The sequence below is a fragment of the Prinia subflava genome, chromosome 2, assembly GCF_021018805.1.
Source record: "Prinia subflava isolate CZ2003 ecotype Zambia chromosome 2, Cam_Psub_1.2, whole genome shotgun sequence".
NCBI lineage: Eukaryota > Metazoa > Chordata > Aves > Passeriformes > Cisticolidae > Prinia > Prinia subflava.
The window spans coordinates 39501604-39520875 of NC_086248.1; the positions used below are offsets into that span (position 1 = coordinate 39501604).

Here is a 19272-nt window from a genome sequence, read left to right on the forward strand (position 1 = left end):
TTCTTTCATTTCAAGCCTCCAAGAAGGAAAAAACCAGAAGTACTTCTTCAAAGTGAATCTGGAAAACTTTATTAAATTGGAGTACCTTGCAGAGCTTGCTAGGCAAGATTGCTTTGGGTAGTTTTCTATTGACAGTTAGGGGTTAACACTGTTTCATAATGAAATTCTCTTTTTTCCCACTCCATTATAAATGACTAGCCAGGGTTTTTTTCTACTGACAGAGGGGAAAAGCTTTGTAACCTTTCATGAAATTTGAGTGGAAGGACTCCTGATCCTGCAAAGAGCTCTACTTCTGGAATGACAACCTTGATGATATCAGCATTTAGACTTGGCAGAGCTGCTGAAAGGGTAGTCCTGACCTTTTCCTCCCTCATTCACTCACTGCTGAACCCAGCTCCCCAGTCCCAAAGCAGAAGGAATAAACTGGACTAAAACAGACCCTGGCAAACAAATGAAAAGCTTCACATTTCTGGCCTCAAGCTGTGAGATGCTGGGTGTCGGAGTCCAGGACATCCCTCTGGCCACCCTGGAGGGTTTGGAGACCGGACAGGGGGGGTCTGGGATCTGTACAGGGGAGTCAGCCAGCCTCACACAGAGCCCAGGAGGACACTGCCTCTGATCCCTGGCCATGGGAGTGAATGCCCACGTTGTATGAAGAATCACAAGCCGAAAGAATTCAAAATAAGTAGTAATTAGTTTATCACAGAGTATAAATGTAGAATCTAGGATTTTTAGTATATGGGCTTGAAGAGGCAAGATGGAGGAATTGGGGAGTGGTCCTGTCCTCCTTGTTCTTGTTCTCATCCCCCATTTTCTGCTGAGTTGTATCACAGATCAAGGCTGAAGACATAGATTTAGCTTCTGCATACTAAGAGGTATTTTAATTCAAGACAATCAGTCCTGTGCCACAAGCAAGAATGGTGCAAAACCTGTACTTATTGATGATCATAGAAAAAGTTGCATCTTACTTTGATTCCCCAAACCAGGAGCTGTCATTTCTGAAGAACTGAAATAGTGGAACTAAAATCACGAAGATCCTAAACATAATTAAACTTAAAGCTGTTTCCCACAAGTATTCAGATTACATTAAAGACTTAGCAAGAGCCTGGAGAAGATCAGAAATATTATGAAATTTCTTTTCAAGTGAGCTGTAATTTTGTTATGTACTTTACTGACAATTCTCTGCATCTGCTCATGCCTAGCCTATAGCCATATTTTACCAAGTTTTCTTAATATTTTCTTGGGATACTACATCAAATAGCAGGCAACATGAAGTGAAATATCGAAAGCTTACCTCCTTCACGAGTCAGTCCATCAGAAGATAATAAGCAAGTAAAAAAGTCTGCTTCAAGTCAAAAAGCTTTAAGAGAGTTGTCCTAAGGCTATTTTGGCTTTTCAAAGCCATTACAGAAACTTCTCCACTATATTCTCAGAATGAAAGACTGAGCTCTGTGAAAATGTTCCACCTTCATATACCCTAAGGTTAAGATCTAAAGGCTCCTTGCTTTACATCATTGTTACTTCCTCTATAGTGCCCTGGTATACCAAACATACATTATTGCATTGCCTTCTACTAAAAACAGGGGAAGATGAATTTTTTTGTCAGTAGTTTGGACAACAGCTGTTCCACACTGTCTTCTTTTGTAAGCAAGGGCTTACAAAATTCAGCTTATAAAAATGGTAATGCCAGCAGCAGCACTCTATGCTGGTGGAATTTAAGCTGTCTCTCCCACAGAAACATACCTGTTCCTTGAAACAAAATTTATTTTAACAAAAATTCATCTCTTTATAAAAAGATGCAGGGATGCTAATGAAAAAGTGATTAAAATGACCAGATGAGTACACTCTTCACACAGTGTGCTGCCCACAAGTTCCTGGGATTTGATTTAGCTCCCACAGCAAAGTGATCAGCCCTGCTTCTGCTTTTCCCTCAGAGATTCAGGCCATGCTAGAGCCAAGTTCTGTGCCTGCCCAGGAGTCTTGCTGCTGCAATACCAGGGTTATGAACTGCACTTCTTGGCACTTGGCTCACATGGAAGAGGTGATGGTAGCAAGTGAAATGAGTTGACTCCCACTCACAGCATCCTGCTCTGAGAGTGCTCAAAGGCTGCAATGGTAATATTTAGCTGAGAACTAAGCCAAGATTTACTTTATATGCCTATTTATATTTAAACCTTTCTTCTCATACATATACACATGTGCATATATTTCCACTACTTATTATCATCTCTATTCAACCAAAGACAAACATTAAAGGATTAAAACAAGAAAATAATCTAAGTTATAAGGTTCCTTTGATTTTTTTCCTCTGCTTTTAGTCTAAATTAGTCTATTAAAAATCAGCTACATGTTACAATAGTAACTTACTTGTCCTAATACAGAAACAGAGAATAAATAAATTATCAAACTCTTGATAGTTACCTGTGCCATCTCATTGATTTGATAGCTTCAGAATTATTTTTTTAGTCCTGTCAGCCAACTGGAATAAAACTTTTAAGACAGTAACTATTTTGGAGAAACAATCCTAGTAAGAAATCTATTCGTGCTAGAGATTAAAAGACAGTTAAATTAAGCGTTTAATTTAACTCTCAGGGTGAGATGATGTATTACAGACATTCAGACCCTGTGCAATACAGGCACTGACAATTTCTGTACAGACCCAACAAGCAGGGCTTGTACCATGCATCCCAAAGAGATAAAAAAAACCTGATTACATTTGCAAACCAAAACATTTAAATAAGCAAGTCTGATGATTTTTAAAGCACACTTTTTTCATGTAATAAAGAGATCAATACTTCAATTTTTTCTGGGCTTTTAAATTATAAAAATGCAAAGCAAAAAAATATGTGCATCAACTGAAGAATTCAAATCCTTTTTAGGAATAATTTTTTAAGTACTTAATAATTCCTTTTTACAAATAAATTAACAGTTAATCAAAGGGATTTTGTACTACTCATTAGTTCTGTGTTACTTGGGACCTCTTAAGCAAATAGAAGACCAAATCAAATGCTTTCCACAGATAATTATAACAGTTCTGAGTTCACAAACTTCATATTTAAGAAAGGTTTCTTTCCATGGAAAAGCTCCTTCAGTAATAAGTTAGGGATCTTGACATTATTTTTAAAAGGTAGAGAAATAAGAAACCAAAAATCTGAAAATAATACACACCCCCAAAAGGAACAACACAACAACCAACAAAAAAAACCCCATTGAAAACTAAAAAACATCACAAATCCCTCAAACCTACAAAGAGAAGTATTACCTTATGGTGTATTAAGGATTAAATAATCAAATAATGGATTAAGGTGTAATCCATCATTTCCTGTTGTCTTCCACTTTGGTAGCTAAAGATTGTATTTCCTTACTCAACCAAAGGCTGTTTAAGTATGCTCATGCATTAAATACGGCTTTTGCAAATAAAAACAGTGTTTCTCAAGTCATGGAGAACTTTATTTAGTCTTTATTTAAATATCAAACTGAACCTGAGAAAATACTGTATGGAATTTATCATCCTGCACCCAGAATAACTCTAAATAGCATAAATGTAATATATAATTTCTAATTCAAAGACAACTACTCAGTAACGGCTGAAAAATTCAGACTAAGAGACTTGTATCAACCTTTTAAAACACTGAACACACAAAAGTAAGAAACAACTCCAAGTTATGGGCATGATTTATAGGAAAACAAGTGCAATGACATCTGCCTTGAGATCAGAAAATCAAACCCTTGCCTCTATGCTCTCTTTATAGACCACAATGATACTGCTGAGATTAACATTATTCAGCATAAGACATCAAAAACCAACACACATAAAATCAGACATGATGCTTCTCCTGTATTTCCAACTCAGGAGAAAAAAAAAAAAAAAAAAAGCTCTTTATCAACAGCTTTCTCATGGGTCCTACTGCTCCTTCCACCACACAATGAACACACAGAGAGTGCCTTATAGGAAAGATCCATGGCATCAGGAGCACCCAGCCACCAGGCCAATTAAATTTGCTCAGTTCCAAAGCCCCTCAGCAAAGTAGATATTTTAGAGGAAAAAGTCATGTTTTACATGCTGTGAAGTTCTAGTCTGTGCCTAGCAACAGTGTTTCACTGTTCCTGTGAAAAGACAGTGGCAGATCCTGGTCCGTATGCAAACTGACAGCACTCATATAAACACAATAAATCCAGTCATTTGACAGTCATGGAGAGAAAAGTTTCAGTGCCTTAAAGCCATCTCCACAAAGACCTGTGTCGCCTGCCTGGCAGAAAAGACCAGAAACAGTTCTCTTAAATGTACTCTAAGTAACAGTTCAAACATTGCATGTTGAGAAGGTCTAACACTGTTGGAACAATGACATGTTTTCCAGAATGTGTTTCACTGGAAACAGTTTAATTTCATTTGACAACACATAGAATGGAAATTCCACCAATCACCCGTACATACTTGAAAACCTTCCTTAGCCTTCCACTTCATATTTAGCTTACAAACTATCTTTGTTTGGCAAATTCTTACCATTTTCAGTCTTACCAAGAGCTCTCCAGACCTTTTTGTTACAGAAGTAGCTAAGGCAAATTTCTGAAGCTCCACAGACTGAACCATCGCCTGTCCTCCTCCCAGATCACCTTATCAATAGGAGAGGTTGGTGTCTGTCCTGCAGGCTCAGCTTACTTAAGTCTTTATCTCTATTAGCTGCATGCTTAGCTAGAATGGCTCAGGTATGCTTGCCCTTTTCATTGATAAGGAAAAAAACCCACAAAAACCACCACCTCTGCTGTATGAGTCATTAACCCTGGTCTGGAAACCTGATACATTTTCAGCAATAGCACTAAGAAAAAAAGAACAAGTTATCTTCTCAGGCAGAGCAAGTATCAAAACCAAAATTCATTAATTCCCTTGCTCTGAGCAAATTCATGTATCTATATCAAATAGCTGTAATATAGATATAATATAGATAATACATAGCTATAATATAGATGTTTATACATGAAGTTCAAAAGTTCAAAACCCGTAACTTCACCAGGTCTGTAGAAGCTCTGCTCATTCCCAAGTACTCTGAAGCAACTCAGCTCACTTCGTCGTATCAGTTTTTCAGTCAGACCATACTGCTGCCAGGTCTTTGTATACTTTTATCTATCCACTTGTCAGTAGTTTGAATTATTTTAGAACCTGTTTCACTGTACAGCTTCTGTCCATTTTCTAATTTCCATAGCAATTTTTTGGTCAGTGACCCGCATGCCAGGTAGTTTGAGTGGGAAGTTAAGCTACCTTTTGTAAATACTAATAAAGCCATGAAAATTAACGAACCATAAAATGCCAGGAAATTAACTTCTCATCACATCATCTAGCTACCCACCTAAATGAGTTTAAAATACCAGCTTCAAGCAGTCTGATATTCTAGGGACACCCAGTTGCCACTTCATTTATAGTCTGTTTCCTTAGCAACATTATAATCCATCTGGCTGCAGAAAGCTAAATTCTCAAACCATATCCTCCCATACACCGGAAATAGGCTCAAAACCATTTATATTTTAAACAGTCATCGTGATTACTGAGCATATAAATGAACCTGAAAAGGCAATAATGTCCTTAAAACACATACACAAATCCTCACTGCTCTAGCTTGAAAAGCTGGTTCCCATACTGAGAATATCTTTCACCAAGAGTTTCAGAAATGAAAATATTACATCTTTGTTTCATCATGTCCAGTTTAAGAGACCTTCAGAACCACACCTGGTCAATCAGTTCTCTTAAAACTTTCCAAAGAGAAGTAATTTTCAACACCTAGTATGCAATGCCATTGATGGTGGCTGTCATGGGTTTGCACTGGCCGATGTTAGTGCACCCATGAATATATGTTTTTTCTCTAACAACTCCTGTGGGATGTGATCAGGAACAGAGCAGAGCAGGCTTAAATCTTGAAAACAAAAAAAAAAACCCACCAAAACTTTATTAATTACATAAGAACAGGGACAGAAATACTCTTAAACACACACAGAGACAGAAATAAAAACTTCTTAGAACATTTCTTCTCCCAGTTTCTACCTCCCCACCCATCACTTTTCACAGACCAACCTTTGGGTTTTAGATCAAACAATCACCACTCAAAAAAACTAATCTTCAATTCAGCAAGGGAGAGAGGAGTCTCTCTCGCACCACAAACTGTTCTTCAGAAAACACGGGTCCACCCCTTATGTGTTTCCATGTCACCCGTGGCACTGCCCAGAGAGGTCTGCCAGGGTGACACTCTCTTTTTCCTATGTCCAGCGCTCTCACCGCTGTCTCATAGGCCAAAACTACATACAGGGCTTTTTAAGGATGCTGCATGCCGAGCTCTCCCCCTTTTTACCCAGGGGCCGGGGTTCCAGGAGCAGGTCTGCCCTGAGGGCAGAGGGTGCCACCTCACCCTCCCCCTCTCTTCTCTGCTCGCTCCAACTCTTCAAGTGCCAGTCACTGTAGCAAAAGCAAGGGCAGCTGCATCCACCCAAAAATGCAGTTTATGTTCAAAAGAGACTCAAGTTCAGTCCATGGCTGACATTATGCAAGAAAAGTCCAGCTCCAAGGCTACTCCTCTCATTCTTTGCCCATCAGGTTCCTTCTTCAATCGTGCTTTATCACCTCGGTCCCAGGCCGCTTCCTTCTCTTTTTTTTTTCCAAAATCACCAGTCATGAGAATCAATGTCTAAGAAAAGTTTCTTTCTGCCAAGCAAGGGTTAACAGTTTCTAGCTTTCGGCAGGGCTGCAGGCTCAAGGCACTCTCAGGCTGGGCAAATCCCACGTGGCTGGGCACCTCCTCCCTGGGGGGTTGGGGGGGAGGGAGGAGGGTGAGCACACACAGAAGGCACTTCCACAGTTTTCCACCCCTCCATCCTGGACGGGGCAGCTCAGTTCCAGTCCTGTCCACTCTCTTCTCCCCCCGGGCCCCAGCTTACTTTAGTTCCACCGCGTGGTTGTCTTGAGCCTGGCCACGTGGCTTCCCCCTCCCCCACTCAGCCCAGAGCTGAGCAGGGGAGAGGAGATGTTTCCACTGCTGAAACCGGAACCCAAAAGAGGCCGAACCCCCTAGACTCCTGCTTTTAACTCTTTGTGTCCTCAGAGGCGTGTCCAAACCTCCGAGTGACCAATCCAGGTGCCAGCAGAAAAGCTGATCACTGATTGGACTGCCCACATCCCCCTGGAAAAATTCACCTCCCCCCCCAACCACGACAGTGGCCAAAAACACCCCAATGAAAACTGATCACATTACAAAGTAGAGTCACTTGTCTTAAAAGTACTTACTCTTCAACTTTTTGTATAAAACTATATCTAAAACTATAAACATCATCTATACAAACTAAACTAAAAATCCAGTCCGCAACAGTAAAGTAACTTTAAACATTAAGAGTGTAAAAATAACAGATTCAAAATATTCAGGAAATCTAGGTGAAAAACTGGAGTGTAACGAGCAATTTCCCAATGAAACTGGATAACATCAGACCTTCTATCACCAGGATGAATGGATACAGCTTAAAATCACAGACTGTATCTTAAACAAACACCACTTGGCATGAATTTGGCAACTTCAACCTTGTAAAGGATATTCTACGTATCTAGTTATGTAGAATAGAACCACCAATATCTCAAAGACTGATCAACAGCAAGCCAGTCTTTAATGCACAGAATACCTGTGGCATGCAGTGAGCCATTTCAGTTCTGCATAACCTTGTGTGCCTCAGCTGTACAGCCGTGGCACACGAGCCCACGTTGCCTGCCCTGCTGGCAGCAATGACGAGAGACCATCGAGCAGGCTGAGCATTGAACTGGGCAGGCCTTTTGGAAATGTCTGGCAAAATTGGTAAGTGCTTATCAACATGAAGCCCAACCTCAGACCTTAGGAAGCCTGTTTCCTTACCAGCATCTGGTTTTACACACCCCATCCCTCTCTTCCTTTTTCTCCCACTAGGGCTGAAGCTGATCTCACCTAATTTCAACACAGCTTTGAGGTAACCACATAAGCTTACTCAGCAGTCAGACAGAACATGCATTTCTAGAAAGTGAATTCACCTAAATAATTTCATTTATCTACTTTACTTCTCTTGTTTTGTAACAGTATTTTATATGAACACCTCTGGGTACCTATAACAGTCTACCTGAAAATCTGACTCATGCTTCCATGTAAAAGTAACATAATGCTTAATAGGTACATTCTGCAATTCTGTAGTTTCAGCAAACTATACAAATTGCCCTGTCAGCAGCTGACACCAGCCTCCCCAAAGAGTGATTCACCAGGGCCCCTTTCCTGGAGTTAAGATGCTGGCATCCTCAGCGTGCTCTGGAGCTTGCCAGGATCCCACAAACACTAACAGAATCAAGACAATCCATCTTTCCCATCGTTTCAGAAGTGTGAAATCTTGGAATACCACCAAAGCAGCTGGTCAGTCTCTGACCCAATGCCTAATTCACACTCATTTATCAAGAAACAAACAATCTGATTATTTTACCAAACAGCTACATATCCAAGAACAGAGAAAGACTTTGCAAACAGTGCAAAAAACCAGAGAGAATATCCCATGGCTATTTTATTTTCAGCCTTGCTGATAATAGCTTGAAGTATATCACCATATTGGCAGTGTACCATGAAGAGGCTTTTTCAAGTCTATCGTTTGTGGCAGCCTTGAAAACACACATTTAATCCAGTCCATTTGGATCTAACGGTTTAACAGCATAGGTGCTATTACCTGAGATTTCATGCTTTGATTTGATATCTCCAGAAAAGATGAATGCAGTCGGAAATTGCCTTCTTATCAAAATGAAGGGAACAGGGAGGGAAAACACTCCTAACTTCAGTCAGCAAATGCACTCAACCCCATCCCTATTGTCATAACAAATGCAATGGAAACTTCTGACAGCAGATGCAGGTGTCCCAGTATCAGCAGTGCATCGTACAAGTTCTCCCTGTTACAAATACTCTCAACATGCCTTTATGAGTCATTATTAAAAATTGCCAAATTTCTTTTAAATGTTACCTCCTTATCATAAGTGACACACTTGGAGCTTGAGCAGACATGCTGAATGAATTCAGTCATGTAAAGGACAGAATTAGCTTTTCTCAGCTCTACCAACTCACAAACCCCTCAAACCAGAAATAAGGCATGTGGTGGGAGGCTTCACTGCAATTCAGTTGGTTTTGCTTCAAAAATACAGCGGTAGTTCCTTTCCAGGCCACATGAATTTCCCAGAGTACTCCAGCATATGAAGGTCTGGGGTACCAGTGGGCATGTGTGCACTGAGAGAATGGAAGCACAAATACAGCACACATTTCTTCTATGTCTCATAACATGTCTTGGCTAGATGCGGGAAGTTTGGATTTTTGTTTGGAGTTTTTTTACTTTGGTTCCTAAAGTAATTTTTGTAATAGGATGAAGCATAGGAAATTTGGATATGAATTTTAAATCATTATCTGCACTTTGGAGTTTATATATGCAAAAGCATATGAACATATAGTTAGAAATATCAAAATATCATCTGTATATTACATTCAGTGCTTTTAAACACATCTGCAAGTCTCATGTAAGACTCAAGAAAACAGTCTAGAGAAAATTCAGAAGTGACAACTGACATGAGTCAAAATCAAAATAATCAAGTAATAAAAGGCTTGTTGGAGTATTATCTACTGAAAATAAGAACTCAATCAAGATATATAATGTGTTTCCAAATTACATTTCAAGTCTTTGACAAAACAAAAGTAATCTCTATTTTTCACAAGATACCAGTCTCTTTCTATCATTATACAAAATGAATCTTGTACAATCTTTTGAAAGGGATAATTTTATGAATTACACTACTGATGTGGAAAACTAGGAGCAATAACCACTTCTTAGTAGTATCAGGTTTTGAAGTTCTATGACAGTTTTAGAAAGACAGGATTATTATTTTACAATTTGCATTAAAAATACATGCTTTTTCTTCTGCTTTGTTGCATGGTTTTCCCCTTGTTCTCAAAGCAATCAAAACTGAACACTGCTTGTTTGTGAAATTTTCTGCCCTCACCCCCCATCACCTTTTTGTCTTTTTAAAAGGGAGGATAACTTGCACAAGACAGTAGTGTTATGAAGATAATTTAACTTTTCCTAAGGAGCTGAGATACAGACATGAACGTCACCTCTAAAGCAACACACATCAAAGTTAATAATTAAGAATTCAGAATAGGCTGCAAGATAGACATGTGATCATATATTGAGCAATGACAAGAAAATAAAGGACTGGAAAGGCACTCACTAAGAATTAACCTTGCCTGAACATAGCTGTCCTGAAAGCTGGATAGAAAGGCTCAGAGCCATTGAGACACTAATGATACAAAGCAGAGAGACACTGAGCAACTAATACTGTCAGAAGTAGAATAAACTACTTTCTGAACAGGCTTATTTTTCTCCCCACTGACTGCCTGAAAGGCTAGTTGAGACTACCTCAGTGTCAGTGTAATATTCTGCAGATAACTTCTAACAGCCCTCAAAAGTAGCCTGAAGTCAGTGAGTTTAAATTTACTATGCAGGGGTCCATACACCATACAAGGTGAAAAAAAAATTACAAGATGACATAGTTGGCTTTCCGAAGGCCACTTTGAAGATTTAGATTTATCTCCTAAACCACCAGCATCTATTCACAACACACAATGAGGCAGTCACCTGATGGAAAACACAATGCGTGATCACGTGTGAGAAAGAAGAAATTTCAAACATCTGATCTGTTTCAAAAAGCAAGCCTACCAAAAGATTTATTTTGCCCCCATTAATAAAAAAGCAATCCAATTGATTTAATCAGCCTGTTATTGAATAAGGTGTGCAACCATGGCTGGAACAGAATCGGTTTTTATGTACTTGGCAAAAGTTCTCTATATTCCTAACAGAAAGTGTGCCATTAAGCATTATAAAAATATCTGTTGCTTTTAAGAGCACAAGAACCTCATTCCTCTTGGTGGTTCAGCAAAGGCCCAGGAAAATCAACACAAGCTAGAATATGGTAACTTCAATTGGGCCTTAGGGAAAAACTTCATAGTGACAGTGGTCAAACATTGGAACAGGTTACTCACACAGGCCGCATAATTTCCATCCTTTGTGATATTTAAAACTCAAGTAGATGCGACCCTGAGCAACCTCATCTAACTTTCAACCAGACTCAGCTCTGAGCAGAGTGGTGGCCTACCTGACCTCCAGAGGTCTCCTCCAATCTCAATTATTCGGTAGTTCTGTGCCCCAGCCTCAGTTCACCTAGGTTATAACAGTGATTATATCCTCACTACAGCCTGCAAAATCCCAGCATTGGATCTGAAAGCCAGTTTCCCCTTTGCTCTCTAGACCTGATCTGCTTGGCCAGCTGACCTGACCCATGCAACTATAGGGCTGCACATTAGATTAGGACAAAATAGTCACACTGGCCAAATGAAGTGACTAGCAACTACAAATTATTTATTAAATCAACAAAGAAAAGGATGTGGCAGAAAAATGTAGAAAGCAGCAGGGCAATAAGATAGCCCAGGAAGAAACAGGTAAGTAGAATATTGCAGGGAAAACAACAGTAAAGTCACCAGATGGCATTGCCCTATGGCAAACAGAATGGGAATTGTGCATCAAAGCTTCAAGTCAGCTATATTATATTATAAAAATTAGGAGGTAATGTGTGTTATTTCATAACAGATGTATAAAGGTTGCTATCCCTCTTGATTGTCAATCCACACATGTATCATGACCTACCACTACATTTTAGAAAGTTACAGCCTGAGCTGGCATGTAGAGGTTCTCACTCTGCTAATGACATCAGAAATGATCAAAGATATCCCAGAAAAAATACACCATGTGCTTCCATTTCTTTTAGGGGTAAAAAAATTCACTGAGAAAATTACACACCCAAAAACTATGCTAAAAATTAAGGTTCAAAAGTCAAGCTCTGAAGACTTGAGAAGTAACAGTTAAACCCTGTGACTTCAATTAAACCCTGTGACATAGGGTCACATTTAACTACACGACTAAATACTACTTACCCACAAAGAATACATCTTCTTTCAGAAGGTGCATTGCTCATCAAGATGAACAAGTGTTCAAAACCTTGCTTTCTCCAAAATTTTTGTATGACACCATGTCATATTCAATCAACATGATTCAAGCCTTGCTTTAGTAACTACAAGGAGGAGAAAATTCAGGAGAGATGCAAAAATCATAACCAGTCACTAATTCTGGTTGCCTTATTTGAGATGCAAAGCATATTGAAAAAAACTGGGTCCTAGATAGTACAAGGCACAGTTCCCACATGCCACATCATCATTACTTCAAAGCTTTATATTTTGAAGCTCTTCTGTGCTTATGTGGTCTTGATAATATTCTTTTAAACACAGCTTGTGTATAATAAACATCTAGACTGAGGTAAATTAGGTTACAGTTATGGAAGAGATTTCTCAAAGCGTCATTCAAACTAGTGGGACTCCTCAGATACCTCCAACACACGTTTCAGTGTAAGTACACCTTACCAAACCAGTTCTTTTAGATGGGCAGGGAAAAAAAAAAAAAGAAAAAAGCTCACCTTTCTCCTTAACTACACACAGAAATAGCTCAGTATTAAGAATTGTATTTTATGAGGTTTCATTCTAACGAAATCAACAGGATTTTCACTGTGCCAAGCTGCCTGTTTGGGAAAGTAGAGCATTAACCCAGTCCCATCACATACTTCAGGTTTACTTAATTATTATCCTCAGCTGGAAGCGAGATGGTTAAACAATTTTCCTATTCAAGTTCAAACTGTGCTACTAGCTAGGTTAGCAAAATAAAGATTGCCAGCAAATTACAGAGATGAAAAATACACCATTCCATTAAAGTATTTTATATGTCTATGAGAGGCAGCACAACCTGACAATTTTTGACCTGAAACGCTACTTCTGGATACTACAAGTATGATTTCTTAGATGATAGTTACACTTTCTATTCCCTCATCTCATTTTTACCAACTAAGTCTGACATCCTTTGGAGCATTAAAAAAAAAATCCCAAAACAAAACAACCAAACTTGCTTTGCTCAGCCTGCTACTTGCAACAAAATAATTATGGATGTCCAACGTGACTGCAGGCCATGAACCTCCATATCTAGCCATCAGGACTGCCTATGGACATGCATTGCCCTGGGAGAACATTCCCAGACAACCAGAACAAGTCATGTAAGCCTCTTCCTGGTCCTCTTTACCTCTCCCTTATGGACAAGTGGGAAAAGCACCAAGCTTTCATCTACTCCCTCTTTACCCACATGCACAAGCTGAGAAAAAAGGAAGAAAGCAGCCCTGGCACTTCTAAGCAGCTGACTATGAAAAGCAGCATTTTGTAGTGCCAGAGATTCTCAGTGCAGGGAAATTAGATCACTACGATTGAGTACAGAGTTAAGGGAGGCTACCTGCAGATAGACTACATTATGGATAGATTATGTCCACACCAGTGAACCAAGCAATGCCAGGAATCATTCCCTGGAAATGGAATTCACTGTCACACAGACTGCTGAGCTGTCACACACCAGCACAGCATCCTTGTAACACAGGCCAGGTCTCCCATGCAAATTTCCTGTTCTGGAAGGCAAGAGAGTTAAACAGCATTGACAAGGGTTAACCCACAGCACACTTAGCCTCAGAACCAGAAAATGGTCTTGGGTGCATTTCATTAACTGCGGAGAAGCAATCACAGCCTCTCCAAGCTTTATCTGCTATTATTCCTAGAGGAATATTTTAAAAGTGGCAAATGCAATGATGAAGCACACAAGCAATGCCTGATCAGCAGCACCTGACAAAAGTCACCTACGCATTGTGGCACACAAGAAGAAAATTAGAAACTTGTAGTGCTCATCTTGCCTTCTTACTGCTTCCTCTGAGTAGGATGACATTGCATATAAACTACTAATTTCCAGAGTCTCATTTATTTTCTCACTTAAAGAAAAAAAGTTTTGTACATTTAGAATGTATTCTTACAGGAAGGCTACTCTCTAAGAATGGAGTAACACAGAATAGCTAAGAGAATGATCAGAGTGCTGATTATTTGGCAGTAGATATTTCAAAGGGAAGATACTTTAGAAATTATTTTTCTTCTAATTACTAGTCATTACCAAATTTGATTTTGAAGACTAAGAACGTAATTACTAGTGGGTCTATATTGTTGTGCTGGAGCTACAGCAACACTGGTAAATACATTTTCACAACATATAACTGTGCAAAAACAACAAAACCCTCATATTTGACAAATGACAATACGCAGCTATACTGTGTTACCAATCTCGAAACAAATCTCTTCAACATTTCTTTACACTTCCAGTTAACTCGAAATGATCTATTTAAAGCTGCCCTTTTCATATGTGATGCCTCTGACGCCTTTGCTCTAATGTTAGAATGCGCAATATGTCCCACAGAAAATGCATTATGCAAAAACCATTTGCCACTGCTTAAGCATTCGCTATCCATTTCAGTAAGGACAAGCAATTTTGTTTAACAGCATTACTGAGCACAGATCTAACTTTCCAGCCATGCCTAGCTCTGACCATTGAAAATTCCTATGTTACCTGTGTCTTTCTGTAAATGAACTGTTTCCTTGGAAAAGTGGGGGTTTTTTTTTTAAATTTAAAAGAAAAACTTTATCACATGCTTTGTTAAATATATATATGTATGTATTTACACACACTAGGCTTCACTGTATCATCTGACTTTTACAAAACAAGTTTGGAAAACCATGTGGCACACCCGGACAAAAACCGCATACTCTTTCAAGTAGATGAGAAACAATCAAACCTAACCGAGCCGTTTCCATTTCTTTTGTCCAGGAACCACACGCACACTCCGTACCGACACCGGCATGTTCAAGACTTTGAGCACGAGCAGCTGCCAGACGAGCAGGTGACAGGGAGCAGACAGCTGCCCCGTGCCTCTGAGCAGTGTCCCGGGAGCCGGTGGGAGCCAGGCCCCCTCCCGGGACAGAACCCCGCCGGAAGCGCGGCCCCCGCCCGGCCCCACCGCCGCCGGGGGAGGAGGAAGCCCCCACAGGCGGCTCCACGGGCCCCGGGACGCGGCCGAGCGCGCCCACCCCGCTCCGGCGGCGCTCCCGCCCCCACTGCCCGCCGACGGCTCCGGCGGCCCCGCCGGGAGAAGAGGCGCCCGGCTCCCGGTGCCCACGCAGCCTCCTCGGGGCGCCGACCCCGGAGCAGTCCTGGCCCACGGGCACGGATCTCCAGGGCTAGAACGCCTTCCCGGCGGTGGGACCGCGGCCGGGGAGAGCGGCACAGCCGTGGGCGCTCCCTGCGGTCCCCAGCGCAACTCTCTCCCCGGTCCCGCCGCCCGTCCCGGCCCCTCGGCCGGGCGGAGCAGCGGCGGTCCCGCGGAACTGCCGCGGCGCGCCGCCGCTCGCCTCGCCTCACCTCACGGTGTGGCCGGAGTCCTGCGGAGCCCGGCGCAGCACAAGCCCGGCCTGAGCCCATCCCTCCGGGAAGTTTCCTGCCATCACGGCGGTCGGAGAAAACAAAAGCTTCAGAGCCGGCAGCGGGAGGACAAGGAGAAAGGGCAGCGCAAGCAGAGAAGTGGGGGGCATTGCTCGCCCGCCGCGCCGCTCCTCGGCTGCCGACTCCCGGGAAGGGCAGCCCGCTCAGCGCCACCTCTCCATCTGCTTCGGCGGCGGCTCTGCTGCCAGGGCAGCGCCGCGGAATCGGCGGACCGAGGAGCAGACAGGGGAGCCAGCGCCTCCCTGCCTCCCTCCCTTCGCTCCGCTCCGTCCGCCCCTGCCCGCCCGCCGGCAGCGCGCCCCGCGCCGCCCGTCCCGCCCGCCGCCGCCGCAGAGCCCCGCCCGCGCCGCGGCCCCGCCTCCCGGGGGCGCGCGCACGCTCCGGCCCGGCGGCTCCCGCCGCCCCCGGCGGCCGTGGGCGCTTCCCGGCGGAGCGGCCGCGCCAGCCCCGGCCCCGCTCCCGCGGGCGGCGCAGGCTGCGCCCGGCACATCCGCAACACCCCCGTGCCATTTCTCGCCGCCCAGCGCCGAGCAGGCTGTGCCTGTAAAGTTGGAGGCGTCTCCTTAAAAATCCAGGTAAAGGATGCTGAGAGGCAGGATTAACAAACGCAAAGGAGCGCCAAGCCTCCTGCCAGGCAGGGACATAAATGCAGTATGCGCTTAGTGCTACTGCAGTCCACCGCACATAAAAGGAAAATTAATATATCATTAAGCGTCACTTTATTACATAGGGTTGTGCCAGCAGATCTTTAAGGACTAAGACAAGCCGTTATGTCTCCTCATTGCCCACACAGCTAACTTGGTAAGGAGGATCTTTTAAATAGGATGCAGTTGCAATGCTGGGGTTGTGGCATTGCATGTGGCATTGGCAGCCATATCACTTCCGAACTGGGATAGGGTGACTACTGATTCTGAGAAGGGCAGGGCCATAGATGATAGTTTCAGGCCAAAGTCTACACGGTTCAGGGTAGCTAATGTAGTTTTAAGTAATTGTTTTGATATATAAGTAGGTATTAGTGCCAAGACTGACTATGTCAAATGGCTATAAAAGGATGTAAATTCTCTTCATGTATTCTCTTACATGGCTTGGTGTCTGAAGGAAAAGTCTTTCAGAATCCCTATTCCTGTTCAAAGTGCATTTACGTGATTGCCAGCAAACACATCTCTCTCTACATCAGATCACAGCTGCGCAAAGTGAACTCAGACCATTAAAGAGGAGAATAAGGAATCTTCTCGTTCTCCCAAATGGATCTCTTAAGCATACAGCTGATGGGATGCCAGCAGAATGCTAGCAGCTACATCTAATCAAAGCACTGATACTGCTTTGATTTTTGAGGAGTTCAACTCTTGATTGAGTTCGGCAGCCCTGCACCCACAAGGCTGTGGCTGGGAACTGCAAGGCAGAGAAAAAGCAATTCTTTCTGTCTTCTTTATAAAATTCTTGACTGAGTAGAATTATTTCTTTATTCTTAAATTTTCTTGTACAAGTGGGTGTTAGCACTATCTTTTAGTTGCGATTTCCTGTCAGAGCTAAGTTCAATTCTCATCACTGTTAAGTTTTGCTGCTCATTTTGAATGCAGAAGAAAAGACCTAAAAGAACCTGTGGACTTTGTTTTTTGGGATGCATTCTGAACTCCTCCCATCTGAAATAGGCACAACTAACCTGCCCTGCAGGGGCTTCTGATTTGTCTTGCCGTGGTTGGATAAAGTTTTTAAAGGTTTTTTTCTAGCATAGAGGAGACATGATATATTGATTCAATTTGAAAATCCTCAGATATTATCACTGCACTCCATCTTGTGGAAGAGACAACAACATGTTTTAAAATGATTCTGTAGTGGTTTGAGTAATTAAACCTAACAATGTTTGGTTTGTACTGCCAAAGCAAAAACTACATATAGCAATGGATACAAGAAGTTGCTTAAGTCTTAATTTGCCTAATTGTACCCAGTGGATTTGTGTAAATGTCCCTTGGTTTTAGATATGAGCTTCACATCTTTGTTTTGGAGAGGAGCTTTAGGAAAGCATTCAAAGAGCCTAATTTGAAAAGCGAAACTAAAGAAGAAAATCTGCTTTCTGGGTGAGATTGCCAAGGACACTCCAGATTTGGGACAGATTTGGGGATGGTAATCCATTGGGAATATGTGGCTGCGGTAAAGACTCTGCTAAGCAAGATTGCTCTGTAGGGAACTTACTGGGTTTGGGGTTTGGTCTGTGTGGTTTTGGTGGATTTTTGTTACCCCTGTATTAAGTACTATAATCCAGTTGCATCTGGACAGTGTATTGAGGATTACCGTCTTAAAAAAAAGAAAAGAAAAATAAAAGAAGTGATAAGATTCACTCATGTCTTTCTGAAACTGCCTTTCATGGCTTGTGACCTTTTTCCCCTTGATGTTCAGTGCTGCTTTGGGAAATCAAAATAGGTATTGAGGCAACCACTGTGAACCACAGCAAGGGCATAGGCATAGTCATATATATTTGTGTCTGACCAGATTCACAGAAAATTGAGAAACTTATCTGAATTCACTGCTATAAAAAGGTTAACCTTATAATAGTTGCCCTAGGACAAGCTTGAAGATAAAGCCATTTAACTTTAATGAATAACTGAAAATACAAAGGGCTAGTTATTCTAACTGTTCCTTGGGCGGAAGCAAAAAGGTTTTATTGAAAAAAGACTGTAGAAAAGCTTAGTCATTCAGACCCAAAGAAGCAGGGAAAAACAGGTCTTGCATGGGAAGGAGTTAGGAGAAAATTCTATTGTACAAATGAGGATTCTCTGAATTACCTCACCCCAGAAGTAGGTTCCACAAGGAGACTGAACTTAATTAGCAGCCATGAACTATGCTCTTTTTTTTTTTCTTTCTTTCTTCTTTTTTTTTTTCTTTCTTTCTTCTTTATTTTTCCCCATAACTCTCCCTTGTCTTGCAGTAGCAGTAATGTCTGTGTCTCTCCCTGTGACGTGGTGTGGAACAGTAGTGCTGAATGAAGCACTGGCCTTTTCTGTCTCATTTACCAGGGAGGGAGTTGGACAACAACTTGCTTAAGTTTGGTGTGTTTTACTGCTCCAGACTGAGCTGTCTGGTAAGGCAGAATTGATCTAACTAATGCCTCAGTGCAAACAAGGCCTTGAAGGTTGAGTGCCTCTGTCTACTGTTCTAATAGTGGAGAAAGGTCTCATTAATTCCTGAGCTATACTAAAGGCAGGCAATCTTCATTGACTACAGTGTTTGTTAGCCTTTTCCAGACTCCTTGGTCATTTTCCTAAAGCAATGACTCACTACTCCATCACTGCACTGATTACAATAAATTGTTGCTATTATTACAAAGTAATATGGTAGAAAGTAACATAGTGTTTATGTTAATTCACTTTATGCACAACTGTCAGAATTCTTGAAACAGTCCTCAATTGAAAGAAACCTACATGAGCATTTTGGCATTGTTTAGACTCTTTCTGATTATGCTTTTCAATATTGTATGTAAAAACCTGGAGCAAATGACCAGACTTTTTTGTGAAACCATTAGTATTGTGTGAAGGGAAATCAGGACATTGCTGCTCTTGAGTATCTTGTCTACTCCAGTTCAGCCTCACAGATTTATTGGTTTTTCTTACTGAACAGGCAAGAGTAATATTGGGGCAGGGGTAACGGGAAAGATTCCCCAAAATGAAGTCTGCTTTTTCAAAGCATTCAACATGGATGATAAAACAGTGCAGTTAGCTTTGGGGTTTTTTCTAACAGTAGCAAGGAAACATGTAGAAGAACAGAACAGAAGTCAGATGTTAAGAGAATTTTGCATTT

At 41.6% G+C, this 19272-nt stretch overlaps 1 protein-coding gene across 1 annotated transcript in view; it reads right to left on the bottom strand.

Moving 5' to 3' along the window:
* GPR63 (G protein-coupled receptor 63) overlaps positions 1-15803 on the bottom strand; it is a 30423-nt gene extending 14620 nt beyond the window's left edge. Inside the window, exon 1 of the mRNA XM_063389683.1 lies at positions 15397-15803. The gene's annotated coding sequence lies outside the window, so the exon portion shown is untranslated. The remainder of the gene's footprint in view (positions 1-15396) is intronic.
* Between the last annotated feature and the right edge of the window lie 3469 nt (positions 15804-19272).